Here is a 25,422-nt window from a genome sequence, read left to right as displayed (position 1 = left end):
CACGCTGCGCATTGTGTAAGGTTATTTTTTTTGGCTTTGAGGGGACGAAGTAGAAATTGGTACATCTGTTTTTACGTTAATGAACATAAACCTTGTTAAAAGTAATTAAATTTGTAGCGTAAGCACATGTATAGTGTATAGATACTTAAATAGCCAATGATTAGATGCGTGCTTCTGTCCAGGCACCGCTCGTCAGTGTTACTAGGTATGCCGCCACGTTGCGCATTGGGTAAGCTTATTTTTTTTGCTTTTGAGGGGACGTAGTAGAAATTGGTACATCTGTTTTTACCTTAATGAACATAAACCTTGTTAAAATTAATTAAATTTGTAGCGTAAGCACATGTATAGTGTATAGCTACTTAAATAGCCAATGATTAGATGCGTGCTTCTGTCCAGGCACCGCTCGTCAGTGATACTATGTATGGCGCCACGTTGCGCATAGGGTAAGCTTATTTTTTTTGCCTTTGAGGGGACGACGTAGAAATTGGTACATCTGTTTTTACCTTAATGAACATAAACCTTGTTAAAATTAATTAAATTTGTAGCGTAAGCACATGTATAGTGTATAGCTACTTAAATAGCCAAAGATTAGATGCGTGCTTCTGTCCAGGCACCGCTCGTCAGTGATACTATGTATGGCGCAACGTTGCGCATTGGGTAAGCTTATTTTTTTTGCCTTCGAGGGGACGAAGTAGAAATTGGTACATCTGTTTTTACCTTAATAAACATAAACCTTGATAAAAGTAATTAAATTTGTAGCGTAAGCACATGTATAGTGTATAGCTACTTAAATAGCCAATGATTAGATGCGTGCTTATGTCCAGGCACCGCTCGTCAGTGATACTAGGTATGCCGCCACGTTGCGCATTGGGTAAGCTTATTTTTTTTGGCTTTGAGGGGACGAAGTAGAAATTGGTACATCTGTTTTTACCTTAATGAACATAAACCTTGTTAAAATTAATTAAATTTGTAGCGTAAGCACATGTATAGTGTATAGCTACTTAAATAGCCAATGATTAGATGCGAGCTTCTGTCCAGGCACTGCTCGTCAGTGATACTATGTATGGCGCCACGTTGCGCATTGGGTAAGCTTATTTTTTTTGCCTTTGAGAGGACGAAGTAGAAATTGGTACATCTGCTTTTACCTTAATGAACATAAACCTTGTTAAAATTAATTAAATTTGTAGCGTAAGCACATGTATAGTGTATAGCTACTTAAATAGCCAATGATTAAATGCGTGCTTCTGTCCAGGCACCGCTCGTCAGTGATACTATGTATGGCGCCACGTTGCGCATTGGGTAAGCTTATTTTTTTTGCCTTTGAGGGGACGTAGTAGAAATTGGTACATCTGATTTTACGTTAATGAAAATAAACCTTGTTAAAAGTAATTAAATTTGTAGCGTAAGCACATGTATAGTGTATAGCTACTTAAATAGCCAATGATTAGATGCGTGCTTGTGTCCAGGCACCGCTCGTCAGTGATACTATGTATGGCGCCACGTTGCGCATTGGGTAAGCATCTTTTGTTTGCCTTTGAGGGGACGAAGTAGAAATTGGTACATCTGTTTTTACGTTAATGAACATAAACCTAGTTAAGTGTAATTAAATTTGTAGCGTAAGCACATGTATAATGTATAGCTATATAATTAGCCAATGATTAGATGAGTGCTTCTGTCCAGGCACCGCTCGTCAGTGATACTATGTATGGCGCTACGTTGCGCATTGGGTAAGCTTACTTTTCTTGCCTTTGAGGGGACGAAGTAGAAATTGGGACAACTGTTTATACCTTAATGAACATAAACATCGTTAAAAGTAATTAAATTTGTAGCGTAAGCACATGTATAGTGTATAGCTACTTAAATAGCCAATGATTAGATGCGTGCTTCTGTCCAGGCACCGGTCGTCAGTGATACTATGTATGGCGCCACGTTGCGCATTGGGTAAGCTTATTTTTTTTGCCTTTGAGGGGACGAAGTAGAAATTGGTACATCTGTTTTTACGTTAATGAACATAAACCTTGTTAAAAGTAATTAAATTTGTAGCATAAGCACGTGTATAGTGTATAGCTACTTAAATAGCCAATGATTAGATGTGTCCTTCTGTCCAGGCACCGCTCGTCAGTGATACTATGTATGGCGCCACATTGCGCATTGGGTAAGCTTATTTTTTTTGCCTTTGAGGGGACGAAGTAGAAATTGGTACATCTGTTTTTACGTTAATGAACGTAAACCTTGTTAAAAATAATTAAATTTGTAGCGTAAGCACATGTATAGTGTATAGCTACTTAAATAGCCAATGATTAGATGCGTGCTTCTGTCCAGGCACTGCTCGTCAGTGATACTATGTATGGCGCCACGTTGCGCATTGGGTAAGCTTATTTATTTTGCCTTTGAGGGGACGAAGTAGAAATTGGTACATCTGTTTTTACATTAATGAACATAAACCTTGTTAAAAGTAATTAAATTTGTAGCGCAAGCACATGTATAGTGTATAGCTACTTAAATAGCCAATGATTAGATGCGTGCTTCTGTCCAGGCACCGCTCGTCAGTGATACTATGTATGGCGCCACGTTGCGCATAGGGTAAGCTTATTTTTTTTGCCTTTGAGGGGACGAAGTAGAAATTGGTACATCTGTTTTTACGTTAATGAACATAAACCTTGTTAAAAGTAATTAAATTTGTAGCGTAAGGACATGTATAGTGTATAGCTACTTAAATAGCCAATGATTAGATGCGTGCTTCTGTCCAGGCACCGCTCGTCAGTGATACTATGTATGGCGCCAAATTGCGCATTGGGTAAGCATCTTTTGTTTGCCTTTGAGGGGACGAAGTAGAAATTGGTACATCTGTTTTTACGTTAATGAACATAAACCTTGTTAAAAGTAATTAAATTTGTAGTGTAAGCACATGTATAGTGTAAAGCTACTTAATTAGCCAATGATTAGATGAGTGCTTCTGTCCAGGCACTGCTCGTCAGTGATACTAGGTATGCCGCCACGTTGTGCATTGGGTAAGCATATTTTTTTTTGTCTTTGAGGGGACGAAGTAGAAATTGGTACATCTGTTTTTACGTTAATGAACATAAACCTTGTTAAAAGTAATTAAATTTGTAGCGTAAGCACATGTATAGTGTATAGCTACATAAATAGCCAATGATTAGATGCGTGCTTCTGTCCAGGCACCGCTCGTCAGTGATACTATGTATGGCGCCACGTTGCGCATTGCGTAAGCTTATTTTTTTTGCCTTTGAGGGGACGAAGTAGAAATTGGAACATCTGCTTTTACGTTAATGAACATAAACCTTGTTAAAAGTAATTAAATTTGTAGCGTAAGCACATGTATATTTTATAGCTACTTAAATAGCCAATGATTAGACGCGTGCTTCTGTCCAGGCACCGCTCGTCAGTGATACTATGTATGACGCCACGCTGCGCATTGGGTAAGGTTATTTTTTTTGGCTTTGAGGGGACGAAGTAGAAATTGGTACATCTGTTTTTACGTTAATGAACATAAACCTTGTTAAAAGTAATTAAATTTGTAGCGTAAGCACATGTATAGTGTATAGATACTTAAATAGCCAATGATTAGATGCGTGCTTCTGTCCAGGCACCGCTCGTCAGTGTTACTAGGTATGCCGCCACGTTGCGCATTGGGTAAGCTTATTTCTTTTGCCTTTGAGGGGACGTAGTAGAAATTGGTACATCTGTTTTTACCTTAATGAACATAAACCTTGTTAAAATTAATTAAATTTGTAGCGTAAGCACATGTATAGTGTATAGCTACTTAAATAGCCAATGATTAGATGCGTGCTTCTGTCCAGGCACCGCTCGTCAGTGATACTATGTATGGCGCAACGTTGCGCATTGGGTAAGCTTATTTTCTTTGCCTTCGAGGGGACGAAGTAGAAATTGGTACATCTGTTTTTACCTTAATGAACATAAACCTTGATAAAAGTAATTAAATTTGTAGCGTAAGCACATGCATAGTGTATAGCTACTTAAATAGCCAATGATTAGATGCGTGCTTATGTCCAGGCACCGCTCGTCAGTGATACTAGGTATGCCGCCACGTTGCGCATTGGGTAAGCTTATTTTTTTTGGCTTTGAGGGGACGAAGTAGAAATTGGTACATCTGTTTTTACCTTAATGAACATAAACCTTGTTAAAATTAATTAAATTTGTAGCGTAAGCACATGTATAGTGTATAGCTACTTAAATAGCCAATGATTAGATGCGTGCTTCTGTCCAGGCACTGCTCGTCAGTGATACTGTGTATGGCGCCACGTTGCGCATTGGGTAAGCTTATTTTTTTTGCCTTTGAGAGGACGAAGTAGAAATTGGTACATCTGCTTTTACCTTAATGAACATAAACCTTGTTAAAATTAATTAAATTTGTAGCGTAAGCACATGTATAGTCTATAGCTACTTAAATAGCCAATGATTAAATGCGTGCTTCTGTCCAGGCACCGCTCGTCAGTGATACTATGTATGGCGCCACGTTGCGCATTGGGTAAGCTTATTTTTTTTGCCTTTGAGGGGACGTAGTAGAAATTGGTACATCTGATTTTACGTTAATGAAAATAAACCTTGTTAAAAGTAATTAAATTTGTAGCGTAAGCACATGTATAGTGTATAGCTGCTTAAATAGCCAATGATTAGATGCGTGCTTGTGTCCAGGCACCGCTCGTCAGTGATACTATGTATGGCGCCACGTTGCGCATTGGGTAAGCATCTTTTGTTTGCCTTTGAGGGGACGAAGTAGAAATTGGTACATCTGTTTTTACGTTAATGAACATAAACCTTGTTAAAAGTAATTAAATTTGTAGCGTAAGCACATGTATAGTGTATAGCTATATAATTAGCCAATGATTAGATGAGTGCTTCTGTCCAGGCACCGCTCGTCAGTGATACTATGTATGGCGCTACGTTGCGCATTGGGTAAGCTTACTTTTCTTGCCTTTGAGGGGACGAAGTAGAAATTGGGACAACTGTTTATACCTTAATGAACATAAACATCGTTAAAAGTAATTAAATTTGTAGCGTAAGCACATGTATAGTGTATAGCTACTTAAATAGCCAATGATTAGATGCGTGCTTCTGTCCAGGCACCGCTCGTCAGTGATACTATGTATGGCGCCACGTTGCGCATTGGGTAAGCTTATTTTTTTTGCCTTTGAGGGGACGAAGTAGAAATTGGTACATCTGTTTTTACGTTAATGAACATAAACCTTGTTAAAAGTAATTAAATTTGTAGCATAAGCACGTGTATAGTGTATAGCTACTTAAATAGCCAATGATTAGATGTGTCCTTCTGTCCAGGCACCGCTCGTCAGTGATACTATGTATGGCGCCACATTGCGCATTGGGTAAGCTTATTTTTTTTGCCTTTGAGGGGACGAAGTAGAAATTGGTACATCTGTTTTTACGTTAATGAACGTAAACCTTGTTAAAAATAATTAAATTTGTAGCGTAAGCACATGTATAGTGTATAGCTACTTAAATAGCCAATGATTAGATGCGTGCTTCTGTCCAGGCACCGCTCGTCAGTGATACTATGTATGGCGCCACGTTGCGCATTGGGTAAGCTTATTTTTTTTGCCTTTGAGGGGACGAAGTAGAAATTGGTACATCTGTTTTTACGTTAATGAACATAAACCTTGTTAAAAGTAATTAAATTTGTAGCGTCAGCACATGTATAGTGTATAACTACGTAAATAGCCAATGATTAGATGCGTGCTTCTGTCCAGGCACTGCTCGTCAGTGATACTAGGTATGCCGCCACGTTGCGCATTGGGTAAGCTTATTTTTTTTGTCTTTGAGGGGACGAAGTAGAAATTGGTACATCTGTTTTTACGTTAATGAACATAAACCTTGTTAAAAGTAATTAAATTTGTAGCGTAAGCACATGTATAGTGTATAGCTACTTAAATAGCCAATGATTAGATGCGTGCTTCTGTCCAGGCACCGCTCGTCAGTGATACTATGTATGGCGCCACGTTGCGCATTGCGTAAGCTTTTTTTTTTTGCCTTTGAGGGGACGAAGTAGAAATTGGAACACCTGCTTTTACGTTAATGAACATAAACCTTGTTAAAAGTAATTAAATTTGTAGCGTAAGCACACGTATATTTTATAGCTACTTAAATAGCCAATGATTAGACGCGTGCTTCTGTCCAGGCACCGCTCGTCAGTGATACTATGTATGACGCCACGCTGCGCATTGGGTAAGCTTATTTTTTTTGCCTTTGAGGGGACGAAGCAGAAATTGGTACACCTGTTTTTACGTTAATGAACATAAACCTTGTTAAAAGTAATTAAATTTGTAGCGTAAGCACATGTATAGTGTATAGATACTTAAATAGCCAATGATTAGATGCGTGCTTCTGTCCAGGCACCGCTCGTCAGTGTTACTAGGTATGCCGCCACGTTGCGCATTGGATAAGCTTATTTTTTTTGCCTTTGAGGGGACGAAGTAGAAATTGGTACATCTGTTTTTACCTTAATGAACATAAACCTTGTTAAAATTAATTAAATTTGTAGCGTAAGCACATGTATAGTGTATAGCTACTTAAATAGAGAATGATTAGATACGTGCTTCTGTCCAGGCACCGCTCGTCAGTGATACTATGTATGGCGCCACGTTGCGCATAGGGTAAGCTTATTTTTTTTTGCCTTTGAGGGGACGACGTAGAAATTGGTACATCTGTTTTTACCTTAATGAACATAAACCTTGTTAAAATTAATTAAATTTGTAGCGTAAGCACATGTATAGTGTATAGCTACTTAAATAGCCAAAGATTAGATGCGTGCTTCTGTCCAGGCACCGCTCGTCAGTGATACTATGTATGGCGCCACGTTGCGCATTGGGTAATCTTATTTTTTTTGCCTTCGAGGGGACGAAGTAGAAATTGGTACATCTGTTTTTACCTTAATGAACATAAACCTTGATAAAAGTAATTAAATTTGTAGCGTAAGCACATGTATAGTGTATAGCTACTTAAATAGCCAATGATTAGATGCGTGCTTATGTCCAGGCACCGCTCGTCAGTGATACTAGGTATGCCGCCACGTTGTGCATTGGGTAAGCTTATTTTTTTTGGCTTTGAGGGGACGAAGTAGAAATTGGTACATCTGTTTTTACCTTAATGAACATAAACCTTGTTAAAATTAATTAAATTTGTAGCGTAAGCACATGTATAGTGTATAGCTACTTAAATAGCCAATGATTAGATGCGTGCTTCTGTCCAGGCACCGCTCGTCAGTGATACTATGTATGGCGCCACGTTGCGCATTGGGTAAGCTTATTTTTTTTGCCTTTGAGAGGACGAAGTAGAAATTGGTACATCTGCTTTTACCTTAATGAACATAAACCTTGTTAAAATTAATTAAATTTGTAGCGTAAGCACATGTATAGTGTATAGCTACTTAAATAGCCAATGATTAAATGCGTGCTTCTGTCCAGGCACCGCTCGTCAGTGATACTATGTATGGCGCCACGTTGCGCACTGGGTAAGCTTATTTTTTTTGCCTTTGAGGGGACGTAGTAGAAATTGGTACATCTGATTTTACGTTAATGAAAATAAACCTTGTTAAAAGTAATTAAATTTGTAGCATAAGCACATGTATAGTGTATAGCTACTTAAATAGCCAATGATTAGATGCGTGCTTGTGTCCAGGCACCGCTCGTCAGTGATACTATGTATGGCGCCACGTTGCGCATTGCTTAAGCTTATTTTTTTTGTCTTTGAGGGGACGAATTAGAAATTGGGACATCTGTTTATACCTTAATGAACGCAAACATTGTTAAAAGTAATTAAATTTGTAGCGTAAGCACATGTATAGTGTATAGCTACTTAAATAGCCAATGATTAGATGCGTGCTTATGTCCAGGCACCGCTCGTCAGTGATACTAGGTATGCCGCCACGTTGCGCATTGGGTAAGCTTATTTTTTTTGGCTTTGAGGGGACGAAGTAGAAATTGGTACATCTGTTTTTACCTTAATGAACATAAACCTTGTTAAAATTAATTAAATTTGTAGCGTAAGCACATGTATAGTGTATAGCTACTTAAATAGCCAATGATTAGATGCGTGCTTCTGTCCAGGCACTGCTCGTCAGTGATACTGTGTATGGCGCCACGTTGCGCATTGGGTAAGCTTATTTTTTTTGCCTTTGAGAGGACGAAGTAGAAATTGGTACATCTGCTTTTACCTTAATGAACATAAACCTTGTTAAAATTAATTAAATTTGTAGCGTAAGCACATGTATAGTCTATAGCTACTTAAATAGCCAATGATTAAATGCGTGCTTCTGTCCAGGCACCGCTCGTCAGTGATACTATGTATGGCGCCACGTTGCGCATTGGGTAAGCTTATTTTTTTTGCCTTTGAGGGGACGTAGTAGAAATTGGTACATCTGATTTTACGTTAATGAAAATAAACCTTGTTAAAAGTAATTAAATTTGTAGCGTAAGCACATGTATAGTGTATAGCTGCTTAAATAGCCAATGATTAGATGCGTGCTTGTGTCCAGGCACCGCTCGTCAGTGATACTATGTATGGCGCCACGTTGCGCATTGGGTAAGCATCTTTTGTTTGCCTTTGAGGGGACGAAGTAGAAATTGGTACATCTGTTTTTACGTTAATGAACATAAACCTTGTTAAAAGTAATTAAATTTGTAGCGTAAGCACATGTATAGTGTATAGCTATATAATTAGCCAATGATTAGATGAGTGCTTCTGTCCAGGCACCGCTCGTCAGTGATACTATGTATGGCGCTACGTTGCGCATTGGGTAAGCTTACTTTTCTTGCCTTTGAGGGGACGAAGTAGAAATTGGGACAACTGTTTATACCTTAATGAACATAAACATCGTTAAAAGTAATTAAATTTGTAGCGTAAGCACATGTATAGTGTATAGCTACTTAAATAGCCAATGATTAGATGCGTGCTTCTGTCCAGGCACCGCTCGTCAGTGATACTATGTATGGCGCCACGTTGCGCATTGGGTAAGCTTATTTTTTTTGCCTTTGAGGGGACGAAGTAGAAATTGGTACATCTGTTTTTACGTTAATGAACATAAACCTTGTTAAAAGTAATTAAATTTGTAGCATAAGCACGTGTATAGTGTATAGCTACTTAAATAGCCAATGATTAGATGTGTCCTTCTGTCCAGGCACCACTCGTCAGTGATACTATGTATGGCGCCACATTGCGCATTGGGTAAGCTTATTTTTTTTGCCTTTGAGGGGACGAAGTAGAAATTGGTACATCTGTTTTTACGTTAATGAACGTAAACCTTGTTAAAAATAATTAAATTTGTAGCGTAAGCACATGTATAGTGTATAGCTACTTAAATAGCCAATGATTAGATGCGTGCTTCTGTCCAGGCACCGCTCGTCAGTGATACTATGTATGGCGCCACGTTGCGCATTGGGTAAGCTTATTTTTTTTGCCTTTGAGGGGACGAAGTAGAAATTGGTACATCTGTTTTTACGTTAATGAACATAAACCTAGTTAAAAGTAATTAAATTTGTAGCGTCAGCACATGTATAGTGTATAACTACGTAAATAGCCAATGATTAGATGCGTGCTTCTGTCCAGGCACTGCTCGTCAGTGATACTAGGTATGCCGCCACGTTGCGCATTGGGTAAGCTTATTTTTTTTGTCTTTGAGGGGACGAAGTAGAAATTGGTACATCTGTTTTTACGTTAATGAACATAAACCTTGTTAAAAGTAATTAAATTTGTAGCGTAAGCACATGTATAGTGTATAGCTACTTAAATAGCCAATGATTAGATGCGTGCTTCTGTCCAGGCACCGCTCGTCAGTGATACTATGTATGGCGCCACGTTGCGCATTGCGTAAGCTTTTTTTTTTTGCCTTTGAGGGGATGAAGTAGAAATTGGAACACCTGCTTTTACGTTAATGAACATAAACCTTGTTAAAAGTAATTAAATTTGTAGCGTAAGCACACGTATATTTTATAGCTACTTAAATAGCCAATGATTAGACGCGTGCTTCTGTCCAGGCACCGCTCGTCAGTGATACTATGTATGACGCCACGCTGCGCATTGGGTAAGCTTATTTTTTTTGCCTTTGAGGGGACGAAGCAGAAATTGGTACACCTGTTTTTACGTTAATGAACATAAACCTTGTTAAAAGTAATTAAATTTGTAGCGTAAGCACATGTATAGTGTATAGATACTTAAATAGCCAATGATTAGATGCGTGCTTCTGTCCAGGCACCGCTGGTCAGTGTTACTAGGTATGCCGCCACGTTGCGCATTGGATAAGCTTATTTTTTTTGCCTTTGAGGGGACGAAGTAGAAATTGGTACATCTGTTTTTACCTTAATGAACATAAACCTTGTTAAAATTAATTAAATTTGTAGCGTAAGCACATGTATAGTGTATAGCTACTTAAATAGAGAATGATTAGATACGTGCTTCTGTCCAGGCACCGCTCGTCAGTGATACTATGTATGGCGCCACGTTGCGCATAGGGTAAGCTTATTTTTTTTTGCCTTTGAGGGGACGACGTAGAAATTGGTACATCTGTTTTTACCTTAATGAACATAAACCTTGTTAAAATTAATTAAATTTGTAGCGTAAGCACATGTATAGTGTATAGCTACTTAAATAGCCAAAGATTAGATGCGTGCTTCTGTCCAGGCACCGCTCGTCAGTGATACTATGTATGGCGCCACGTTGCGCATTGGGTAAGCTTATTTTTTTTGCCTTCGAGGGGACGAAGTAGAAATTGGTACATCTGTTTTTACCTTAATGAACATAAACCTTGATAAAAGTAATTAAATTTGTAGCGTAAGCACATGTATAGTGTATAGCTACTTAAATAGCCAATGATTAGATGCGTGCTTATGTCCAGGCACCGCTCGTCAGTGATACTAGGTATGCCGCCACGTTGTGCATTGGGTAAGCTTATTTTTTTTGGCTTTGAGGGGACGAAGAAGAAATTGGTACATCTGTTTTTACCTTAATGAACATAAACCTTGTTAAAATTAATTAAATTTGTAGCGTAAGCACATGTATAGTGTATAGCTACTTAAATAGCCAATGATTAGATGCGTGCTTCTGTCCAGGCACCGCTCGTCAGTGATACTATGTATGGCGCCACGTTGCGCATTGGGTAAGCTTATTTTTTTTGCCTTTGAGAGGACGAAGTAGAAATTGGTACATCTGCTTTTACCTTAATGAACATAAACCTTGTTAAAATTAATTAAATTTGTAGCGTAAGCACATGTATAGTGTATAGCTACTTAAATAGCCAATGATTAAATGCGTGCTTCTGTCCAGGCACCGCTCGTCAGTGATACTATGTATGGCGCCACGTTGCGCACTGGGTAAGCTTATTTTTTTTGCCTTTGAGGGGACGTAGTAGAAATTGGTACATCTGATTTTACGTTAATGAAAATAAACCTTGTTAAAAGTAATTAAATTTGTAGCATAAGCACATGTATAGTGTATAGCTACTTAAATAGCCAATGATTAGATGCGTGCTTGTGTCCAGGCACCGCTCGTCAGTGATACTATGTATGGCGCCACGTTGCGCATTGCTTAAGCTTATTTTTTTTGTCTTTGAGGGGACGAATTAGAAATTGGGACATCTGTTTATACCTTAATGAACGTAAACATTGTTAAAAGTAATTAAATTTGTAGCGTAAGCACATGTATAGTGTATAGCTACTTAAATAGCCAATGATTAGATGCGTGCTTCTGTCCAGGAACGGCTAGTCAGTGATACTATGTATGGCGCCACGTTGCGCATTGGGTAAGCTTATTTTTTTTTCCTTTGAGGGGACGAAGTAGAAATTGGTACATCTGTTTTTACGTTAATGAACATAAACCTTGTTAAAAGTAATTAAATTTGTGGCATAAGCACGTGTATAGTGTATAGCTACTTAAATAGCCAATGATTAGATGCGTGCTCCTGTCCAGGCACCGCTCGTCAGTGATACTAGGTATGCCGCCACGTTGCGCATTGGGTAAGCTATTTTTCTTTGCCTCTGAGGGGACGAAGTAGAAAATGGTACATCTGTTTTTACGTTAATGAACATAAACCTTGTTAAAAGTTATTAAATTTGTAGCGTAAGCACATGTATAGTGTGTAGCTACTTAAATAGCCAATGTTTAGATGCGTGCTTCTGTCCAGGCACCGCTCGTCAGTGATACTATGTATGGCGCCACGTTGCGCATTGGGTAAGCTTATTTTTTTTGCCTTTGAGGGGACGAAGTAGAAATTGGTACATCTGTTTTTACGTTAATGAACATAAAGCTTGTTAAAAGTAATTAAATTTGTAGCGTCAGCACATGTATAGTGTATAGCTACTTAAATAGCCAATGATTAGATGCGTGCTTCTGTCCAGGCACCGCTCGTCAGTGATACTATGTATGGCGCCACGTTGCGCATTGGGTAAGCTTATCTTTTTTCCTTTGAGGAGACGAAGTAGAAATTGGTACATCTGTTTTTACCTTAATGAACGCGAACCTCGTTAAAATTAATTAAATTGGTAGCGTAAGCATATGTATAGTGTATAGCTACTTAAATAGCCAATGATTAGATGCGTGCTTCTGTCCAGGCACCGCTCGTCAGTGATACTGTGTATGGCGCCACGTTGCACATTGGGTAAGCTTACTTTTCTTGCCTTTGAGGGGACGAAGTAGAAGTTGGTACATCTGTTTTTACGTTAATGAACATAAACCTTGTTAAAAGTAATTAAATTTGTTGCGTAAGCATATGTATAGTGTATAGCTACTTAAATAGCCAATGATTAGATGCGTGCTTCTGTCCAGGCACCACACGTCTGTGATACTAGGTATGCCGCCACGTTGCGCATTGGGTAAGCTTATTTTTTTTGCCTTTGAGAGGACGAAGTAGAAATTGGTACATCTGCTTTTACCTTAATGAACATAAACCTTGTTAAAATTAATTAAATTTGTAGCGTAAGCACATGTATAGTGTATAGCTACTTAAATACCCAATGATTAGATGCGTGCTTCTGTCCAGGCACCGTTCGTCAGTGATACTATGTATGGCGCCACGTTGCGCATTGGGTAAGCTTATTTTTTTTGCCTTTGAGGGGACGTAGTAGAAATTGGTACATCTGATTTTACGTTAATGAAAATAAACCTTGTTAAAAGTAATTAAATTTGTAGCATAAGCACATGTATAGTGTATAGCTACTTAAATAGCCAATGATTAGATGCGTGCTTGTGTCCAGGCACCGCTCGTCAGTGATACTATGTATGGCGCCACGTTGCGCATTGGGTAAGCTTATTTTTTTTGTCTTTGAGGGGACGAATTAGAAATTGGGACATCTGTTTATACCTTAATGACCATAAACATTTTTAAAAGTAATTAAATTTGTAGCGTAAGCACATGTATAGTGTATAGCTACTTAAATAGCCAATGATTAGATGCGTGCTTCTGTCCAGGCACGGCTCGTCAGTGATACTATGTATGGCGCCACGTTGCGCATTTAATAAGCTTATTTCTTTTGCCTTTGAGGGGACGAAGTAGAAATTGGTACATCTGTTTTTACGTTAATGAACATAAACCTTGTTAAAAGTAATTAAATTTGTGGCATAAGCACGTGTATAGTGTATAGCTACTTAAATAGCCAATGATTAGATGCGTACTCCTGTCCAGGCACCGCTCGTCGGTGATACTAGGTATGCCGCCACGTTGCGCAATGGGTAAGCTAATTTTCTTTGCCTCTGAGGGGACGAAGTAGAAATTGGTACATCTGTTTTTACGTTAATGAACATAAACCTTGTTAAAAGTTATTAAATTTGTAGCGTAAGCACATGTATAGTGTGTAGCTACTTAAATAGCCAATGATTAGATGCGTGCTTCTGTCCAGGCACCGCTCGTCAGTGATACTATGTATGGCGCCACGTTGCGCATTGGGTAAGCTTATTTTTTTTGCCTTTGAGGGGACGAAGTAGAAATTGGTACATCTGTTTTTACGTTAATGAACATAAACCTTGTTAAAAGTAATCAAATTTGTAGCGTCAGCACATGTATAGTGTATAGCTACTTAAATAGCCAATGATTAGATGCGTGCTTCTGTCCAGGCACCGCTCGTCAGTGATACTATGTATGGCGCCACGTTGCACATTGGGTAAGCTTACTTTTTTTGCCATTGAGGGGACGAAGTAGAAATTGGTACATCTGTTTTTACGTTAATGAACATAAACCTTGTTAAAAGTAATTAAATTTGTGGCGTAAGCATATGTATAGTGTATAGCTACTTAAATAGCCAATGATTAGATGCGTGCTTCTGTCCAGGCACCGCTGGTCTGTGATACTAGGTATGCCGCCACGTTGCGCATTGGGTAAGCTTATTTTTTTTGCCTTTGAGAGGACGAAGTAGAAATTGGTACATCTGCTTTTACCTTAATGAACATAAACCTTGTTAAAATTAATTAAATTTCTAGCGTAAGCACATGTATAGTGTATAGCTACTTAAATAGCCAATGATTAAATGCGTGCTTCTGTCCAGGCACCGCTCGTCAGTGATACTATGTATGGCGCCACGTTGCGCATTGGGTAAGTTTATTTTTTTTTGCCTTTGAGGGGACGTAGTAGAAATTGGTACATCTGATTTTACGTTAATGAAAATAAACCTTGTTAAAAGTAATTAAATTTGTAGCGTAAGCACATGTATAGTGTATAGCTACTTAAATAGCCAATGATTAGATGCGTGCTTGTGTCCAGGCACCGCTCGTCAGTGATACTATGTATGGCGCCACGTTGCGCATTGGGTAAGCTTATTTTTTTTGCCTTTGAGGGGACGAAGTAGAAATTGGGACATCTGTTTACACCTTAATGAACATAAACATTGTTAAAAGTAATTAAATTTGTAGCGTAAGCACATGTATAGTGTATAGCTACTTAAATAGCCAATGATTAGATGCGTGCTTCTGTCCAGGCACCGCTCGTCAGTGATACTATGTATGGCGCCACGTTGCGCATTGGGTAAGCTTATTTTTTTTGCCTTTGAGGGGACGATGTAGAAATTGGTACATCTGATTTTACGTTAATGAACATAAACCTTGTTAAAAGTAATTAAATTTGTAGCGTAAGCACATGTATAGTGTATAGCTACTTAAATAGCCAATGATTAGATGCGTGCTTCTGTCCAGGCACCGCTCGTCAGTGATACTATGTATGGCGCCACGTTGCGCATTGGGTAAGCTTATTTTTTTTGCCTTTGAGGGGACGAAGTAGAAATTGGTACATCTGTTTTTACCTTAATGAACATAAACCTTGTTAAAAGTAATTAAATTTGTAGCGTAAGCACATGTATAGTGACTAGCTACTTCAATAGCCAATGATTAGATGCGTGCTTATGTCCAGGCACCGCTCGTCAGTGATTCTAGGTATGCCGCCACGTTGCGCATTGGGTAAGCTTATTTTTTTTGGCTTTGAGGGGACGAAGTAGAAATTGGTACATCAGTTTTTACCTTAATGAACATAAACCTTGTTAAAATTAATTAAATTTGTAGCGTAACCACATGTATAACGTATAGCTACTTAAATAGCCAATGATTAGATGCGTGCTTCTGTCCAGGCACCTCTCGTCAGTGATACTATGTATGGCGCCACGTTGCGCATTGGGTAAGCTTATTTTTTTTGCCTTTGAGGGGACGAAGTAGAAATTGGTACATCTGTTTTTACGTTAATGAACATAAACCTTGTTAAAAGTAATTAAATTTGTAGCGTAAGCACATGTATAGTGTATTGCTACTTAAATAGCCAACGATTAGATGCGTAATTCTGTCCAGGCACCGCTCGTCAGTGATACTATGTATGGCGCCACGTTCCGCATTGGGTAAGCTTATTTTTTTTGTCTTTGAGGGGACGAAGTAGAATTTGGTACATCAGTTTTTACGTTAATGAACATAAACCTTGTTAAAAGTAATAAATTTGTAGCGTAAGCACATGTATAGTGTATAGCTACTTAAATAGCCAATGATTACATGCGTGCTTCTGTCCAGGCACCGCTCGTCAGTGATACTATGTATGGCGCCATGTTGCGGATTGGGTAAGCTTATTTTTTTTGCCTTTGAGGGGACGAAGTAGAAATTGGTACATCAGTTTTTACGTTAATGAACATAAACCTAGTTAAGTGTAATTAAATTTGTAGCGTAAGCACATGTATGGTGTATAGCTACTTAAATAGCCAATGATTAGATGCGTGCTTCTGTCCAGGCACCGCTCATCAATGATACTACATATGGCACCATGATGCACATTGGGTAAGCTTATTTTTTTTGCCTTTGAGGGGACGAAGTAGAATTTGGTACATCTGTTTTTACCTTAATGAACATGAACCTTGTTACAAATAATTAAATTTGTAGCGTAAGCACATGTATAGTGTATAGCTACTTAAATAGCCAATGATTACATGCGTGCTTCTGTCCAGGCACCGCACGTCAGTGATACTATGTATGGCGCCACGTTGCGCATTGGGTAAGCTTATTTTTTTTGTCTTTGAGGGGACGAAGTAGAAATTGGTACATCTGTTTTTACGTTAATGAAAATAAACCTTGTTAAAAGTAATTAAATTTGTAGCGTAAGCACATGTATAGTGTATAGCTACTTAAATAGCCAATGATTAGATGCGTGCTTATGTCCAGGCACCGCTCGTCAGTGATACTATGTATGGCGCCACGTTTCGCATTGGGTAAGCTTATTTTTTTTGTCTTTGAGGGGACGAAGTGGAAATTGGGACATCTGTTTACACCTTAATGAACATAAACATTGTTAAAAGTAATTAAATTTGTAGCGTAAGCACATGTATAGTGTATAGCTACTTAAATAGCCAATGATTAGATGCGTGCTTCTGTCCAGGCACCGCTCGTCAGTGATACTATGTATGGCGCCACGTTGCGCATTTAATAAGCTTATTTCTTTTGCCTTTGAGGGGACGAAGTAGAAATTGGTACATCTGTTTTTACGTTAATGAACATAAACCTTGTTAAAAGTAATTAAATTTGTAGCATAAGCACGTGTATAGTGTATAGCTACTTAAATAGCCAATGATTAGATGCGTGCTCCTCTCCAGGCACCGCTCGTCAGTGATACTAGGTATGCCGCCACGTTGCGCATTGGGTAAGCTAATTTTCTTTGCCTCTGAGGGGACGAAGTAGAAATTGGTACATCTGTTTTTACGTTAATGAACATAAACCTTGTTAAAAGTAATTAAATTTGTAGCGTAAGCACATGTATAGTGTGTAGCTACTTAAATAGCCAATGATTAGATGCGTGCTTCTGTCCAGGCACCGCTCGTCAGTGATACTATGTATGGCGCCACGTTGCGCATTGGGTAAGCTTATTTTTTTTGCATTTGAGGGGACGAAGTAGAAATTGGTACATCTGTTTTTACGTTAATGAACATAAACCTTGTTAAAAGTAATTAAATTTGTAGCGTCAGCACACGTATAGTGTATAGCTACTTAAATAGCCAATGATTAGATGCGTGCTTCTGTCCAGGCACCGCTCGTCAGTGATACTATGTATGGCGCCACGATGCGCATTGAGTAAGCTTATTTTTTTTGCCTTTGAGGGGACGAAGTAGAAATTGGTACATCTGTTTTTACCTTAATGAACATAAACCTTGTTAAAATTAATTAAATTTGTAGCGTAAGCACATGTATAGTGTATAGCTACTTAAATAGCCAATGATTAGATGCGTGCTTCTGTCCAGGCACCGCTCGTCAGTGATACTATGTATGGCGCCACGTTGCACATTGGGTAAGCTTACTTTTTTTGCCTTTGAGGGGACGAAGTAGAAATTGGTACATCTGTTTTTACCTTAATGAACATGAACCTTGTTAAAATTAATTAAATTGGTAGCGTAAGCATATGTATAGTGTATAGCTACTTAAATAGCCAATGATTAGATGCGTGCTTCTGTCCAGGCACCGCTCATCTGTGATACTAGGTATGCCGCCACGTTGCGCATTGGGTAAGCTTATTTTTTTTGCCTTTGACGGGATGAAGTAGAAATTGGTACATCTATTTTTACCTTAATGAACATAAACCTTGTTACAATTAATTAAACTTGTAGCGTAAGCACATGTATAGTGTATAGCTACTTAAATAGCCAATGATTAGATGCGTGCTTCTGTCCAGGCACCGCTCGTCAGTGATACTATGTATGGCGCCACGTTGCGCATTGGGTAAGCTTATTTTTTTTTGCCTTTGAGAGGACGAAGTAGAAATTGGTACATCTGTTTTTACCTTAATGAACATAAACCTTGTTAAAATTAATTAAATTTGTTGCGTAAGCACATGTATAGTGTATAGCTACTTAAATAGCCAATGATTATATGCGTGCTTCTGTCCAGGCACCGCTCGTCAGTGATACTATGTATGGCGCCACGTTGCGCATTGGGTAAGCTTATTTTTCTTGCCTTTGAGGGGACGATGTAGAAATTGGTACATCTGATTTTACGTTAATGAACATAAACCTTGTTAAAAGTAATTAAATTTGTAGCGTAAGCACATGTATAGTGTATAGCTACTTAAATAGCCAATGATTAGATGCGTGCTTCTGTCCAGGCACCGCTCGTCAGTGATACTATGTATGGCGCCACGTTGCGCATTGGGTAAGCTTATTTTTTTTGGCTTTGAGGGGACGAAGTAGAAATTGGTACATCAGTTTTTACCTTAATGAACTTAAACCTTGTTAAAATTAATTAAATTTGTAGCGTAACCACATGTATAACGTATAGCTACTTAAATAGCCAATGATTAGATGCGTGCTTCTGTCCAGGCACCTCTCGTCAGTGATACTATGTATGGCGCCACGTTGCGCATTGGGTAAGCTTATTTTTTTTGCCTTTGAGGGGACGAAGTAGAAATTGGTACATCTGTTTTTACGTTAATGAACATAAACCTTGTTAAAAGTAATTAAATTTGTAGCGTAAGCACATGTATAGTGTATTGCTACTTAAATAGCCAACGATTAGATGCGTAATTCTGTCCAGGCACCGCTCGTCAGTGATACTATGTATGGCGCCACGTTCCGCATTGGGTAAGCTTATTTTTTTTGTCTTTGAGGGGACGAAGTAGAAATTGGTACATCAGTTTTTACGTTAATGAACATAAACCATGTTAAAAGTAATAAATTTGTAGCGTAACCACATGTATAGTGTTTAGCTACTTAAATAGCCAATGATTACATGCGTGCTTCTGTCCAGGCACCGCTCGTCAGTGATACTATGTATATCGCCATGTTGCGGATTGGGTAAGCTTATTTTTTTTGCCTTTGAGGTGACGAAGTAGAAATTGGTACATCAGTTTTTACGTTAATGAACATAAACCTAGTTAAGTGTAATTAAATTTGTAGCGTAAGCACATGTATGGTGTATAGCTACTTAAATAGCCAATGATTAGATGCGTGCTTCTGTCCAGGCACCGCTCATCAATGATACTACATATGGCACCATGATGCACATTGGGTAAGCTTATTTTTTTTGCCTTTGAGGGGACGAAGTAGAATTTGGTACATCTGTTTTTACCTTAATGAACATGAACCTTGTTACAAATAATTAAATTTGTAGCGTAAGCACATGTATAGTGTATAGCTACTTAAATAGCCAATGATTACATGCGTGCTTCTGTCCAGGCACCGCACGTCAGTGATACTATGTATGGCGCCACGTTGCGCATTGGGTAAGCTTATTTTTTTTGTCTTTGAGGGGACGAAGTAGAATTTGGTACATCTGTTTTTACGTTAATGAACATAAACCTTGTTAAAAGTAATAAATTTGTAGCGTAAGCACATGTATAGTGTATAGCTACTTAAATAGCCAATGATTAGATGCGTGCTTATGTCCAGGCACCGCTCGTCAGTGATTCTAGGTATGCCGCCACGTTGCCCATTGAGTAAGCTTATTTTTTTTGGCTTTGAGGGGACGAAGTAGAAATTGGTACATCTGTTTTTACGTTAATGAACATAAACCTTGTTAAATGTAATTAAATTTGTAGCGTAAGCACATGTATAGTGTATAGCTACATAAATAGCCAATGATTAGACGCGTGCTTCTGTCCAGGCACCGCTCGTCAGTGATACTATGTATGGCGCCACGTTGCGCATTGGGTAAGCTTATTTTTTTTGTCTTTGAGGGGACGAAGTAGAAATTGGTACATCTGTTTTTACGTTAATGAACATAAACCTTGTTAAAAGTAATTAATTTGTAGCGTAAGCACATGTATAGTGTATAGCTACTTAAATAGCCAATGATTACATGCGTGCTTCTGTCCAGGCACCGCTCGTCAGTGATACTATGTATGGCGCCATGTTGCGGATTGGGTAAGCTTATTTTTTTTGCCTTTGAGGGGACGTAGTAGAAATTGTTACATCAGTTTTTACGTTAATGAACATAAACCTAGTTAAGTGTAATTAAATTTGTAGCGTAAGCACATGTATAGTGTATAGCTACTTAAATAGCCAATGATTAGATGCGTGCTTCTGTCCAGGCACCGCTCGTCAGTGATACTATGTATGGCGCCACGTTGCGCATTGGGTAAGCTTATTTTTTTTGCTTTTGAGGGGACGAAGTAGAAATTGGTACATCTGTTTTTACGTTAATGAACATAAACCTTGTTAAAAGTAATTAACTTGTAGCGTAAGCACATGTATAGTGTATAGCTACTTAAATAGCCAATCATTAGATGCGTACTTCTGTTCAGGCACCGCTCGTCAATGATACTACATATGGCACCATGATGCACATTGGGTAAGCTTATTTTTTTTGCCTTTGAGGGGACGAAGTAGAATTTGGTACATCTGTTTTTACCTTAATGAACATGAACCTTGTTACAAATAATTAAATTTGTAGCGTAAGCACATGTATAGTGTATAGCTACTTAAATAGCCAATGATTAGATGCGTGCTTCTGTCCAGGCACCGCACGTCAGTGATACTATGTATGGCGCCACGTTGCGCATTGGGTAAGCTTATTTTTTTTGTCTTTGAGGGGACGAAGTAGAAATTGGTACATCTGTTTTTACGTTAATGAACATAAACCTTGTTAAAAGTAATAAATTTGTAGCGTAAGCACATGTATAGTGTATAGCTACTTAAATAGCCAATGATTAGAAGCGTGCTTATGTCCAGGCACCGCTCGTCAGTGATTCTAGGTATGCCGCCACGTTGCCCATTGAGTAAGCTTATTTTTTTTGGCTTTGAGGGGACGAAGTATAAATTGGTACATCTGTTTTTACGTTAATGAACATAAACCTTGTTAAAAGTAATTAAATGTGTAGCGTAAGCACATGTATAGTGTATAGCTACATAAATAGCCAATGATTAGATGCGTGCTTCTGTCCAGGCACCGCTCGTCAGTGATACTATGTATGGCGCCACGTTGCGCATTGGGTAAGCTTATTTTTTTTGTCTTTGAGGGGACGAAGTAGAAATTGGTACATCTGTTTTTACGTTAATGAACATAAACCTTGTTAAAAGTAATTAAATTTGTAGCGTAAGCACATGTATAGTGTATAGCTACTTAAATAGCCAATGATTAGATGCGTGCTTCTGTCCAGGCACCGCTCGTCAGTGATAATATGTATGGCGCCACGTTGCGCATTGGGTAAGCTTATTTTTTTTGTCTTTGAGGGGACGAAGTAGAAATTGGTACATCTGTTTTTACGTTAATGAACATAAACCTTGTTAAAAGTAATTAATTTGTAGCGTAAGCACATGTATAGTGTATAGCTACTTAAATAGCCAATGATTAGATGCGTGCTTCTGTCCAGGCACCGCTCGTCAATGATACTACATATGGCACCATGATGCACATTGGGTAAGCTTATTTTTTTTGCCTTTGAGGGGACGAAGTAGAAATTGGTACATCTGTTTTTACGTTAATGAACATAAACCTTGTTAAAAGTAATTAAATTTGTAGCGTAAGCACATGTATAGTGTATAGCTACTTAAATAGCCAATGATTAGATGCGTGCTTCTGTCCAGGCACAGCTCGTCAGTGATACTATGTATGGCGCCACGTTGCGCAATGGGTAAGCTTATTTTTTTTGCCTTTGAGGGGACGAAGTAGAAATTGGTACATCTGTTTTTACGTTAATGAACATAAACCTTGTTAAAAGTAATTAATTTGTAGCGTAAGCACATGTATAGTGTATAGCTACTTAAGTAGCCAATGATTAGATGCGTGCTTCTGTCCAGGCACCGCTCGTCAATGATACTATATATGGCACCATGATGCACATTGGGTAAGCTTATTTTTTTTGCCTTTGATGGACGAAGTATAAATTGGTACATCTGTTTTTACGTTAATGAACATAAACCTTGTTAAAAGTATTTAATTTGTAGCGTATCAACATGTATAGTGTATAGCTACTTAAATAGCCAATGATTAGATGCGTGCTTCTGTCCAGGCACCGCTCGTCAGTGATACTATGTATGGCGCCACGTTGCGCATTGGGTAAGCTTATTTTCTTTGCCTTTGAAGGGACGAAGTAGAAATTGGTACATCTATTTTACGTTAATGAACATAAACCTTGTTAAAAGTAATTACATTTGTAGCGTAAGCACATGTATAGTGTATAGCTACTTAAATAGCCAATGATTAGATGCGTGCTTCTGTCCAGCCACCGCTTGTCAGTGATACTATGTATGGCCCCACTTTGCGCATTGGTTAAACTTATTTTTTTTGCCTTTGAGGGGACGAAGTAGAAATCGGTACATCTGTTTTTACGTTAATGAACATAAACCTTGTTAAAAGTAATTAAATTTGTAGCGTAAGCACATGTATAGCGTATAGCTACTTAAATAGCCAATGATTAGATGCGTGCTTCTGTCCAGGCACCGCTCGTCAGTGATACTATGTATGGCGCCACGTTGCGCATTGGGTAAGCTTATTTTTTTTGCCTTTGAGGGGACGAAGTAGAAATTGGTACATCTGTTTTTACGTTAATGAACATAAACCTTGTTAAAAGTAATTAAATTTGTAGCGTAAGCACATGTACAGTGTATAGCTACTTAAATAGCCAATGATTAGATGCTTGGGTGTGTCCAGGCACCGCTCGTCAGTGATACTAGGTATGACGCCACGTTGCGCATTGGGTAAGCTTATTTTTTTGCCTTTGAGGGGACGAAGTAGAAATTGGTACATCTGTTTTTACCTTAATGAACATAAACCTTGTTAAAATTAATTAAATTTGTAGCGTAAGCACATGTATAGTGTATAGCTACTTAAATAGCCAATGATTAGATGCGTGCTTCTGTCCACGCACCGCTCGTCAGTGGTACTACTTAGCGCGCCACGTTGCGCATTGGTTAATCTTATTTTTTTTGCCTTTGAGGGGACGAATTAGAAATTGGTACATCTGTTTTCACGTTAATGAACATAAACCTTGTTAAAAGTAATTAAATTTGTAGCGTAAGCACATGTATAGTGTATAGCTACTTAAATAGCCAATGATTAGATGCGTGCTTCTGTCCAGGCACCGCTCGTCAGTGATACTAGGTATGCCGCCACGTTGCGGATTGGTTAAGCTAATTTTTTTGCCTCTGAGGGGACGAAGTAGAAATTGGTACATCTGTTTTTACGTTAATGAACATAAACCTTGTTAAAAGTAATTAATTTTGTAGCTTAAGCACATGTATAGTGTATAGCTACTTAAATTGCCAATGATTAGATGCGTGCTTCTGTCCAGGCACCGTTCGTCAGTGATACTAGGTATGGCGCCACGTTGCGCATTGGGTAGCTTATTTTTTTTGCCTTTGAGGGGACGAAGTAGAAATTGGTACATCTGTTTTTACCTTAATGAACATAAACCTTGTTACAATTAATTAAATTTGTAGCTTAAGCACATGTATAGTGTATAGCTACTTAAATAGCCAATGATTAGATGCGTGCTTCTGTCCAGGCATAGCTCGTCAGTGAAACTATGTATAGCGCCACGTTGCGCATGGGTAAGCTTATATTTTTGCCTCTGAGGGGACGAAGTAGAAATTGGTACATCTGTTTTTTAAGTTAATGAACATAAACCTAGTTAAAATTAATTACATTTTGTAGCTTAAGCACATGTATAGTGTATAGCTACTTAAATAGCCAATGATTAGATGCGTGCTTCTGTCCAGGCACTGCTCGTCAGTGATACTAGGTATGCCGCCACGTTGCGCATTGGGTAAGCTTATTTTTTTTGCCTTTCAGGGGACGAAGTAGAAATTGGTACATCTGTTTTTACGTTAATGAACATAAACCTTGTTAAAAGTAATAAATTTGTAGCGTAAGCACATGTATAGTGTATAGCTACTTAAATAGCCAATGATTAGAAGCGTGCTTATGTCCAGGCACCGCTCGTCAGTGATTCTAGGTATGCCGCCACGTTGCCCATTGAGTAAGCTTATTTTTTTTGGCTTTGAGGGGACGAAGTATAAATTGGTACATCTGTTATTACGTTAATGAACATAAACCTTGTTAAAAGTAATTAAATGTGTAGCGTAAGCACATGTATAGTGTATAGCTACATAAATAGCCAATGATTAGATGCGTGCTTCTGTCCAGGCACCGCTCGTCAGTGATACTATGTATGGCGCCACGTTGCGCATTGGGTAAGCTTATTTTTTTTGTCTTTGAGGGGACGAAGTAGAAATTGGTACATCTGTTTTTACCTTAATGAACATAAACCTTGTTAAAAGTAATTAAATTTGTAGCGTAAGCACATGTATAGTGTATAGCTACTTAAATAGCCAATGATTAGATGCGTGCTTCTGTCCAGGCACCGCTCGTCAGTGATAATATGTATGGCGCCACGTTGCGCATTGGGTAAGCTTATTTTTTTTGTCTTTGAGGGGACGAAGTAGAAATTGGTACATCTGTTTTTACGTTAATGAACATAAACCTTGTTAAAAGTAATTAATTTGTAGCGTAAGCACATGTATAGTGTATAGCTACTTAAATAGCCAATGATTAGATGCGTGCTTCTGTCCAGGCACCGCTCGTCAATGATACTACATATGGCACCATGATGCACATTGGGTAAGCTTATTTTTTTTGCCTTTGAGGGGACGAAGTAGAAATTGGTACATCTGTTTTTACGTTAATGAACATAAACCTTGTTAAAAGTAATTAAATTTGTAGCGTAAGCACATGTATAGTGTATAGCTACTTAAATAGCCAATGATTAGATGCGTGCTTCTGTCCAGGCACCGCTCGTCAGTGATACTATGTATGGCGCCACGTTGCGCAATGGGTAAGCTTATTTTTTTTGCCTTTGAGGGGACGAAGTAGAAATTGGTACATCTGTTTTTACGTTAATGAACATAAACCTTGTTAAAAGTAATTAATTTGTAGCGTAAGCACATGTATAGTGTATAGCTACTTAAGTAGCCAATGATTAGATGCGTGCTTCTGTCCAGG

The sequence above is a fragment of the Schistocerca piceifrons genome, chromosome 6, assembly GCF_021461385.2.
Source record: "Schistocerca piceifrons isolate TAMUIC-IGC-003096 chromosome 6, iqSchPice1.1, whole genome shotgun sequence".
NCBI classification, from domain to species: Eukaryota; Metazoa; Arthropoda; class Insecta; order Orthoptera; family Acrididae; genus Schistocerca; species Schistocerca piceifrons.
This window is presented reverse-complemented; position numbering follows the sequence as displayed.